The sequence below is a fragment of the Oratosquilla oratoria genome, chromosome 1 (assembly GCF_046742065.1).
Source record: "Oratosquilla oratoria isolate Oo_2021 chromosome 1, ASM4674206v1, whole genome shotgun sequence".
In the NCBI taxonomy this organism is placed as follows: domain Eukaryota; kingdom Metazoa; phylum Arthropoda; class Malacostraca; order Stomatopoda; family Squillidae; genus Oratosquilla; species Oratosquilla oratoria.
In genome coordinates, this window is record NC_134777.1 from 94,200,484 (window position 1) to 94,212,983 (window position 12,500).

At 42.9% G+C, this 12,500-nt stretch overlaps 1 protein-coding gene across 3 annotated transcripts in view; it reads left to right on the forward strand.

The window, feature by feature from the left end:
• The window catches only part of LOC143023228 (tyrosine-protein kinase transmembrane receptor Ror2-like), a 250,938-nt gene that overhangs the window by 12,923 nt on the left and 225,515 nt on the right, over nucleotides 1-12,500 (forward strand). The gene's annotated exons all lie outside the window — the stretch shown is intronic.

The following is a 12,500-nucleotide window of genomic DNA, read 5'->3' on the forward strand; positions in this document are numbered from 1 at the left end:
AGTGCGTGTAAGGTCACAGCATTACCCATAGATCGGTCATATATGAGCTCTGATCTCTCTTCCGGGAGGGAACTAATTGTTGATCACGAGTCCAACACGTGATCCAAGACCATGGTGAATCACACATACACACACGCACACACACACACACACATACATACACGCACACACACAAACACACACACACACACACACACACACACACACACACACACACACACACACACACACACACACACACACACACCACACCTTCCTACACATTTGACTTTAACCCCTTTCTGAACCGGAAGTCGATTTTCATTTCCGTTTAAGCCACCGCCACAATATTACACTCGTTTCCAAGGCACCTCTCAGGATGCAAAGGTATTAGCTTAATCGCTTTCTGAGAGTAAATAATCTATACATACGTAAATAAATATATAAATATACATACGTATATATATATGTATAATATATATATATATATATATATGTATACATATATATATATATATATATATATATACATATATATATATATATATACACTGTGCACACCCGCCTACATCCATGGATATATACATGTGCACACACACACACATTCCTATATACGTATCTCTCTCTCTCTCTCTCTCTCTCTCTCTCTCTCTCTCTCTCTCTCTCTCTCTCTCTCTCTCTCTCTCTCTCTCTTTGTCTTTCTTTCTTTCCGGTTCCAAATATCGAGAAATAGCACACCTAATACTCCCGCACTGTGCGGTTCACATATTTGGATACAAACAAAGAGAAGCCCTTCGATGCGGGAGCCGAAGAAGCTGTTGCTCCCCAAAGTAAACATGGGCTCGGGGATTGGGTGGAGGTTAGTGTCATGGGTTCTCCGAATCAAACTCCTGTTTCGTTTTCTTAAGAACATAAAATGAGAGATAACGCACTCCTTTCGTTCATCATCGAAAGATAGAGAGTGAGAGAGAGGTGGGTATTCATGTGCTCAGGAATAGAAATAATTTTCCTCAATGGTGGGAAGTTGCTTAGAAAAGACAGAATACGCGAAGAGGTCGACCTGAGAAACAGTGGCGGTGAAGTCATTACATTACCTTGACCCCTTCCGTTCCGGGTGGCACTTTCCCTCCTATTCCTGTTGCCGTCAGGTGATTTTATTGATACTCGTGGTACCCCTCTTGGTATCGGAAGAACTTAAGGAGATTTCTTTTTTATTTTTGTGGGTGTTTATGTATGCGTTTTTGCATGATCATCTCTCTCTTTTTCTCTCTATTCCCCTTCTCTTACTCCCTCTTTCCTCTTTCACCTCTCTCTCTCTTTTCTCCCCCTACTCCCACTCTCTTATTCCAACTTTTCTCTTTCACCTCTCTTTTCTCACTTCTCTCTTTTTATTTCGTTTCCCTCTCTTTTCTCTCTCTCTCTCTCTCTCTCTCTCTCTCTCTCTCTCTCTCTCTCTCTCTCTCTCTCTCACACACACACACACACACACACACACACACACACACACACACACACACACACACACACACACACACACACGACTCGGTGGCGGATTGGTAAGGCACTGGCCTCACAAGCCGGAGAACCGGGGTTCGATTCCCCGGCCGGGCGGAGACAAGTTGGGTTTGTCTCCCTTCACGTGTAGCCCCTGTTCACCTAGCAGCGAGTAGGTACGGGACGTTAGTCAAGGAGTTGTGACCTTGCATTCCGGTGTGTGGAGTGTGAGTGGTCTCAGACCTACCCAGAGATCTGCTAATAATGAGCTCTGAGCTCACTGCCGTAGGGTGGTGTCTGGCTGTCTCGAAAAGAGGCTGCAGCAGATCCGAGGTGAATACACACACACACACACACGCACACACACACACACACACACACACACACACACACACACACACACACACACACACATACGAGTCGATGGCGCGGTGGTAGAATTCCTGGTCGCCACTACGGCGGTCCGGGTTCGAATCCAAGGCTGAAATAATTTCAGTATCGCTGCGCTGCAAATCGTTACTCCAACGCTCGTGGGCCGGGAGTTGGGTGTGTGTGTGTGCGTGTAAGGTTACAGCATTACCCATAGATCGGTCATATATGAGCTCTGAACTGTCTTTCCGGAGGGAAATAGCTGTCAATCACGAGTCCAACACGTGATCCAAGACCATGGTGGTGAATCACACACACACACACACACACACACACACACACACACACACACACACACACACACACACACACACACACACACACACACACACACACACACACACACAACGTCACAGTCACAGTCACACTTGGGTACACATTCTTGTGAATGTACGTTTGTTTAACAACTTATGATTAAGAGAGACGAGGTGCGAGGTCTTGAAGCTGTTAGGACGACAGCTGCAGCAGCTGCAGGCCCTTTCTGGGACCAAAGCTCGTTTCATAAGAATCTATTCATCTTTGCTGCCAAATCTGAGGAGTCACTGAGAAGAATAAAATCGTTTGGCGACAAAAAAGATAAATTAAGAAGTTGGATCTCATTGGGGATAGAGAGTTTATTAACATAAGTTGTAGCTTAGTACTCTCTCTCTCTCTCTCTCTCTCTCTCTCTCTCTCTCTCTCTCTCTCTCTCTCTCTTTCTCTTCTTGTGTAGGTGTGCGTGTGTGTGTATGAATCGAAATCAAGGACCTAGACGATGATTCACGGTATTGGAATACTTAATTACTCAGTTTCATTACCTTATGGTACTGAGTACAGGAAACGTGGAATCGATATTGATCACGGAGTGCATTGCCAAGTCAGTAATACCAACCCTACCGAATGAAAACCTGATCTCATCATTAGTGATAATTGCGAAGCCCCTTAGAACCATGGGTGTAGATAATTGGTTTGTTTGGGGGTGCAAGCGTAAGTTCTTTGGTGCAAGCGAAGCTTCTGGGGTGCAAGGATAACTTCTCTGGTGCAAGTATATGTGCTGTGGATCTCTGTGTGGGTCCTTTGATGCATATGTCGATTCTCTGGGACAGGTAGGGGGGGTAACTTGATTTCTTTTATCCTCCCTGTCCACCCACCGTATCATAGAATGGCCGACTGGAAATTGCCTATTTTCCCAATAGACGAGGAATAATCATCCTATTCCCTATTGTTTCCCTCCAGTTCTAACCTAACCTAATCAAACTTAATCACGCCCAAACCTGATTTAGCCTAATCTAACGTAGCCTAAGTTAACCTAACCAAACCAAACCTAACCTAACTTTGCATAATAAAACGAGGCTCTCTCATATGAACAGTCTCCATTCTCCATCGGAAGTCTTGGGGTTGAATGTTTCTTTATATGACCTTGAAAAGGACTTTAGCATAGATGTACGTGGATTGGACCTTAAAATACATGTACATATTTTGAAGGTATGAGGCATTAAGATACTCGTACAAGTTTTTATTGTACATGGGTGAAAACATAGGATGCGAGTATTTTTTTTTATCATTATCAAGGTACACATATAAGTCACGTACGTGTTTTCAAGGAAACACTTGACCTTAGTTAATTGGATGGAAGCAACGATGACAATAAAATACTGGGCGAAAATACTACTTTTTAATTTATTTTTTTATAGAAAGTTAGTATTTGCTGACTATATGCTACTAGGGAAAGCACGTGTGTATGCGTGCGTACCTTCATGATTGCATGACTCTATCTCCCAGGTCACGTGGCTTGCACATGCACAGGCACATGCAAACACACACCTCTTCTGGGAAAGTTTTGAGGGTGCGTCTAATGCCCTTCCGTGCCTGGTGGTACCTTTCCTTTTTCTTCCTGCTGCCGCCTGACGATTTTATTCCCCAATTTTTCATCTTGGAAGTAAGGGGGCGTTATAGCCTGTCTTGTGTAATCCCATTCCGTGTCGGGTGTTATTCTTTTATTCTTTTTTTGGCTCTTCTCCGTGACACTCCGGTAGTGAAGAGGCTCATTTTCATGCTACATTTTTTTTTACTTGGCGTTGTTTTGCGTCTTTAAAAGAATCCGAGATGTCTTTAGTTTCTGTAGTGTAGAGCGCCTAGGTCCTGTTATGTTTTCAGTGAAGGAGTAGGTCAACAGTTGGTCGAAGGCTGGAATAACGTGGGTATTGCAGCAGTAACCAATAGGCTAGGCTGAGACTCTCTCTCTCTCTCTCTCTCTCTCTCTCTCTCTCTCTCTCTCTCTCTCTCTTTGTGTGTGTGTGTCGTCACCTTTGTTCTTGGTAGTTGGATTTCTCGGTCGAGGAGATGTTTTCCTGGTATCTGCTGGTTTCGAAGTCAGGTCCACTTCTTGCGAAACGCGATCGAAGCTGTCCCGCCACGGAGCGCAGTTGTTAGACAAAAAGCGCTTCAGGAGAATTAAGTGAGGCTAGCGAATGTGCTGCATTATGTCGTGTCCAAAATATCACAGGTGATAACAAGGCCGTCATTGGCAAAGTCTTCATTGGGACCTACCGTGTCAAAGGCTTCTTCGTAGACTATGAAACGGCGCTCAGAAAGTCACATAATATGATACTAATTCAAATATCAGTCCATTTTCTATCTATGAATAAAAGCGCCCCGGGAGAACTATAGCAATTTAGAACAGTGGTATCTAGTATAGAAGGGGATTAAGATGGTTAAATCTTGTTATATGCAAAGCATAGTTAAGTTTATAGTGGAGTTGTAAGGGTCTCGTTCCGTCTGCAATTGGTATGTCGAGAGAGGATATTAGTTGAATGTACAATTGAATATTTAATTTTGAATTGAAAGTGGTTGTCATAGCGCGTGCATGCATGCAAGAACGCACGCACGCACACACGCTTAAACACACACAAGCACGTAGATACAACATACACGCACAAGTACGCAAATGCACACACGAGCGCGCACACACACACACACACACACACACACACACACACACACACACACACACACACACACACACACACACACACACACACACACACACACACACACACACACACACACACACACACACACACACGTACGTATACACACATTTACGTATACACACATGTGCGTATACACACATTTACGCATACACACACACACACACACACACACACACACACACACACACACACACACACACACACACGTACACACACGTACACGTACACACACACATACGTATACACACATTTACGTATACACACATGTGCGTATACACACATGTGCGTACACACACATGTGCGTATACACACATGTACGCATACACACATGTACGCATACACACATGTACACACACACACACACACACACACACACACACACACACACACACACACACACACACACACACACGAAAATTATGTTGGAAACTTGTGGCAATGGTGATGTGAGCCTTGAAACGGGATTAAGTTAGGAGTAAATTTGATTTAACTGGGGTTGCCTTGTGACTCCAACTCTTCCTAATGAGTTTAATGAGTTTATGTGTGATTACTTGATTACTGACACTTAACACACTCACACGCACGCATGCACGTATGTATACAGAATGCTGGAACGGGGAAACGCACATGCATGTATACGCAGACATGGAATTTCACACACACACACACACACACACACACACACACACACACACACACACACACACACACACACACACACACACACACACACACACACGCACGCACGCACGCACCCAGGACCCCACGAGTGTCGGTCCTTTCCTGTTTATTACAGTTAAATGCAATAAGGTAGGTACAGTGTTTGGGAGTCCAACATCTACTCCACCCAGGATTGGGTTGCTGGCTACTATCTTTGAGTTGAAATGAAGCAGGTAGATCGAGTACATAATGACAGAAACGCTGGTGAACTGTCGTTGATAGTGATGGTTGAAATAGTCATAATGATAATAATAATTTGGCCAAAATATCACAAATAATGATAATGATAACGAAAATGATAACGATAATGATGATGATGATAACAATAGTAATTCTATCTATGTAGCAAGGGTCCCTTAACAGGGAGATAGCCAAAGCCAAAAGACACATACCTCTTACCCACTGCCACCCCCTCCATACCCCTCCACCACCCTTTCCTCCCTCTCATCTTAGCTCCTCATGGATGACGGGTGATCCCTGCATCCCGCCCACTGCCCCACTGGGTCAGGAGCAAGGGACAGCAGGCCCGCTTCACTTAATGGGCGATCCCTCCCCCTCCTCTCCTTGTCAGTCCCCCCGTACAGAAAAATAGAAGGCGGGGAGAAATCTCTTCGGGCTACGTCAAAATATTCACACGTAACCACTCCATAATCCCCCACCCACCATTCATCACTCCTTATCTTCCCTGCATCACAGTATCATTTATACACATACGTAATAATGATAAATATGATAATAATGATAATAACGATAATAACAATAATAACTAATGATAACAATAGTAATAACAATAGTAATGATAATGATAATAATGATAATTATAATAATGATGATAATGATAATAATAATGATGATAATGATGATGATGATAAGTATGATGATACGTATGATGATACGTATGATGATGATACGTATGATGATGATGATGATGATAACGATGATGATGATAACGATGATGATAACGATGATGATGATGATAATAATGATAATAATTGATGATGCGATGATAACAATGATAAAAGTGACAACAACAACAACAACATTCACAATAACAACAACAACAGTTCGGGTACATAAGATCTGTCGCACTCAGGTACGGCTGTCCCCAGGGTGGATGCCCACGTGACCCCTGCGAGGGTGAGCTACGTTTAGCGAATTCAAAACAAACTACTTCAAGCAAACTGAAAACAAAACACACACACAAGCATATAATGTTTGCATAAACCTTAACTACTTTAGGTCATGTCTGACGTACATCCTGAGCATTTAGAAAGTTCAAAGCTAAGTACTGTGTGAAGTTGGAGAGAGAGAGAGAGAGAGAGAGAGAGAGAGAGAGAGAGAGAGAGAGAGAGAGAGAGAGAGAGAGAGAGAGAGAGGGGGGTGACGTCAACTCCTTCAACACAATTATGTACTTTTTGTATTTTGTTCTAGTTGAGGGCAGATAACTTTATTTAGTTGAAGGCCTGCTTTTTGGTTTTGAAGGGGTCTCGGTCCCTCAAGGCCTCTTTCAACCCGGAGTCCATCCCATCAGCTACATTAAATCGACTCTTTTATAGCCAGAAATAAAGCCATCACCTACATCACCGTATTGAAAGATGGGTGGGACAAATAGCCTTTTCCGACGTATTTTGTCGTAAACTTTGGATCTTTGTGACCTCACATGACACACCCAAGACACACGACACACCCACCAGCCAGCGTGTCGGATACCTTACCTCGCTCGTGGCCGAGGCGTGTCACTTCGCATGGGTGACCGCTGCGGTTTCTGGGCTCGGGGATGGGGGGTGCTCTGTGGTCGTGGGGTTTCGTCACCGATATGGGGGGGAGAGGTCTGGTCACCTAGGATATATGGTGGGAGAGCAGGATCATATAACAATTGTACGATAATAATAATAATGATAATGATAATGGTAATGATAATAATAATAATAATAATAATAATAATAATAATAATAACAAGAACAATGACAATAATAACAATAACAACAATAACAATAATAACAATAACAACAACAGTACTAATACTAATACTTTTTTCCTTTTTAGTGATAAAACTAGCTCCAGCCTTATGGAACTGTGTAGTGAAAACAGTCAGGATCTGTCTTCCACAGACACAGTTCACTGGCCCTGCTCCCGCCAATGACTGCGGTCGACAACCTTTTGATATTTTCATTGTCTTATATTTGAAAAATAAAAATAAAAATCCGAATTTCTACTACAGGCTGCTTACCCTAAAAGTGAGAATGAGAGTCTACATCTCATCCACGCCACAACACTGCTCTTGGTTGTTGTTTCTCTCCTCCATCAACTCTGCCGGTCGAGCGTAGAATGACTTTGTCCTTGGACCCATTCCACCTGAAGTCATGAAGGTTACTGGGGTGAATGAGCCCTGGTCCGCATTCTGTACACGCTCCTCGTACGTCTTGATCTTTTCGTTGTCATTTTGGGAGTGGGGCGCCTCAGTAGTTTGGTCTCCACTACTACGATTGCCACTCCTGCTGCTGCTGCTGCTGCTGCTGCTGCTACTACTACTACTACTACTACTACTACTACTACTACTACTACTACTACTACTACTACTACTACTACTACTACTACTACTACTACTACTACTACTACTGCTGCTGCTGCTGCTGCTGCTGCTGCTGCTGCTGCTGCTGCTGCTGCTGCTGCTGCTACTACTACTACTACTACTACTACTACTACTACTACTACTACTACTACTACTACTACTACTACTACTACTACTACTACTACTACTACTACTACTACTACTACTACTGTTATTACTACTACTGTACTACTACTACTACTACTACTACTACTACTACTACTACTACTACTACTACTACTACTACTGCTGCTGCTGCTGCTGCTGCTGCTGCTGCTGCTGATGTGCTTTCCGGCTATCAGTGTCGTCACGTTTGTCCCCTGTGCATGGACGAGCCATGAGTAGCTTTTAGATTCGAGCCGAGTCTACGCATCAGCTGTGTCGTGGTGAAGACGAAATTGGAGTTTACTGTTCGGGAGGTGGGACGAACATAATAGAAGAACGGAATAGAGGAAAATAATAGAAGTGAAGTAGAAGAACCCAAAGAACATTGAGATATGAATGTAAAATAAAATAAGCAAATGAATAAATATAGATAATCAAATAAAGAAACCAGATAAATAAATAAGTTGATAAATGAGTAAATTGATACCTGTAGATAAGTTCCTCAGCTCGTTAGGTGGCACTCATAACATTCTTTATTCTGGCTTACGTAAAACGATTCTATTCAGACCTATTGGGGTCTATCGATCGAGGTGCCGTTTTGAACCAAGTATATTCCTCTTCCTCTCATCAGCTGGATAAAGTCGTCTGACGCTAGGCAGGACAAAACCAATAGAATCGCTGGATCGGTGGCGTTAAATGGAGGGAAGAGAATAGAAATATAATAGATTATTTAGATAAATGAATAGCTAAGTAACTATAAAACTTTGTGATTGAATATATGATTTGATAGACCATGTAACGATGAATAAACAAAACATAAATGAACGAATAATGGGAAGACGAGGGAAGGGAAACGCTGGACTTTGAAACGGGTTTTATTGGGATTGTAACTCTTCACTCGAGCGGTTTCGACTTGTGTCTTTCTCAAGAAAGACTAAAGTCAAAACTGGTCGAGTGAAACCTTACAATCCCAATAAAGGCACTTTCAAACTCACATGTTTCCCTTCCCTCGTCTTCTCATACCTGTCTATACAATTTTTCGATAAATAAATAACGGTCAAGAGACACTCATTCTATTCGCCACAGGAAAGAAATTCACTTTATGTGAATGCATGAACCGACGGACGCACGCACAAACACTGGGCGTTTCGGGAGAAGCTCGCTAGATGGCTCTGTCGTGTCGAACTTGGTGGCTGGCGGGGTCTCGCTGGCTCGCCCCGGCCCACTCGTGGGTCGGCAGCTGAGGGAAGGAGTGCCACGGGAGTGCCAATGCTTGCTCCAGAGCTGTTTTGAAGGTGTGCTGCCAGTAAAAATATATAAGATAATCTATAGTTAGCCATAATGAATACGAACAAGTTCGGTAAAGGTTTGTAGGTAAATAGTTTTTGGAGTGTTTGGTTAAGGTTTTCGAGTGTAAGGGTGTGGCCACACATGTCGCCAACATGATGCTGACCTGACGAGGTGTGGCACCGGTGAGGTCTCAAATGTCAGTGCTGGCAGAGAATGCACGGTGGCACCTGGCCGAAGCTTCGTGTTTGTGACATGTTATCGACATGTTACGGGAAAAAAACCCGTCGTCCTGATTGGGTGCCAACGTGTGAGCAGTTCGGAAGTTCTCAGTATTCGGAACGACAACTCCTCATTCTTCGTCATCCTTACCACTGGTACCTTATATATTGTCCATAACCCCTTCCCTCTTCCTTATTTACTTCTTACCTCAGTTCCCAGTAATAGGCGTTACGCCTGTCAGTGATACCAACATGTTTCTCCGGATAGTTCTATTTTGGAAGACCCCTTCCTCCTTCAGAGTTTCGATGTTGGGCAAGTCATGTCTACTGAGGGCTTCTTCAGCAATCTATTTTCCATTTCGTTCACGGTCTTCCTCGTGGTCTTCTGGTCGGGATCCACTCCCAACATCTTTCAATTTTTTCCTCTTTCATTCCCCTTTCCATCCTATGAGATTAATCATATCAGACACATGAAGTGCCCTACAAACAGTCTCCACACTCAAGTCCTGCCACCCACTGGATCACGAAATCTGTTTGTTGAGCCTCCAAATCTCCACCCGCTTCAAATCTGCACCTTTCTGCTGAGTGCCATCTCATATAGGTATCCCCGGCGATGAAGAAGCTGACAAGGTGGCTCGAAAGGTGACATCCACCCCATTCGATGCCTCTATTCCGCTGCACCCAACAAATAATTTAAAAACAATCAAATAAGTCAGTGGCTGTCTTCATATTGACGTAACCGATATTTTAAAACAATAATAGTACGTCTAGGACCAGGTCTCTCCCATCTCACACATGTCCACTTCATGACAGGAAACGACCTTCCTACCTGCCAATGTAAAACTCGGTTCATTATATCACATATAGCTACAGTCTGTGCGCTCGAAGGATCCGTTCATGGTGTGGCGTACGCCGTGATTTAGCAGTAGCCATTCTGCCAAAACAACCTTAGTACATACTTCTATATCATTTCCCATCTATGTGCTATTTTATTTTTTCATATTCTGTATGTAGTAAAGGAAACTATATAGTACAGTGAATGTCACTTTTGTGGATTATAAAAACGATTTGAATAAATTCTATGACACGTGGCAACAGCGCTTTTTCCTACCATGTTGCCACGTCGAGGTGTCACAGGTGAGACAGGTGGGATGAGTAATCGTTGTTATTGTATAATCCTAAAAAGAGATACTCCTTGTGCTATACAACTTCCTATACTATATATAGAATGAAAAAACACATATATTGGAAATAAGAGGAAAAGAAGCATGTACTAAGGTTGATTTGGCACGACGTATGCCACACCCTGAACGGACTTCTTGCAGCGAACAAACTATAAAATGTCCAGTTTACACAACAACCACCAACTCTGTCATTTACCTCCTGAAACAGCAGTGAGTACACCAAATTCTGGGCAACAAAATTATTATATCTCTATCATCTCTCCACAACTTCCTACAAAATAAGGACTTTAATCAGAATAGAAATACCCTCGGATGAAAAAAAGAAATAAAAATATGACGTATAATGCACAACAGCGGAACAAAATTGTTCACAAGGATAGAATTGCTGGTAAAATGCAGTCCGAAAATAGCAACAATCAACTATTTTTGTTTGAGATTTTCTTTCCACTGTCATAATACACAATGAATAATCATTAATTCACCTTACCGTCATTAATTGCCAATTTTTACGTTGATCCTTGTCATCTATGGATAGTTAACTTGGCCACATTGTTGTCACTCACTCACAGATTTTAAAGTTCTTTAATTTCACACGATGTATGAAGATGTCTGATTTTACGTTGATTCTTCCTCGCTTTGGACATACTACAATGTTACTTATTCCAAGTACTTTAATATTTCTTTCAAATTTACACATGGTAAGTATTTCTGTGTAAATTCAGTCTGACGTGATTCGATAATTAGGATTTATTACATTGTTACGAAGGGGTCAACGTCAGAGTAAGTCATCTCCCTGTTGTCTGTCTTCAAATATCGTCAAATCCGTCACTTTCATCAGGCGGTGCAGCCTCGAAGGGGTGGTACTCGATCCCTGAGCCGGGACCAAAATATTTGTTTTGATTGTATTTCTTCACCCGTTTTACGTAAGGGGACCTGACCTACTACGAGTATGATTCGGTGACAGAAACTGTAACAACTTGAGTCAATACAGACAACGGGTCAGTGTTTCTTTCCAGAGAGATTTATGGAAGGACCTGAGTACCACTTCCGGCCACTCTGAGTTTCCAGTTCCAACGGGTTTCCAGTTCGTGAATCTCGAGGTAACATGACTCACGATAATGATACTTGTCGCCTGAAGTTCCACTGACGACTGGAAACCCACACCCCTCCCTCTCTCTGAAGAAAATTTGGAGCGTTGTCTATGCTGTGTTAATGTGGGTCTCACTTTCTCTGGCTAATATAAGAAAGCGAAGAGAGCAGTCGCCGGTTGTCAGCCCCCTTACGTGGAGGAAAGATAATCGAAGTTAAGAGAATTCTTGGGCCCAGTCTGGAAACCGAATGTCAGCCCCTTGGGGTCGCACTTACAGGCGAGGATGTTTATAGGAGTCGAAGACAGTCAAGCAGATGACACTCTCCAACGTCTGTCTCGCAGAAACAGATTAAGATCTCAGAACAGCTCATTAGAAACGTTTATAGTCTTGATTTATTTGAGAACGTT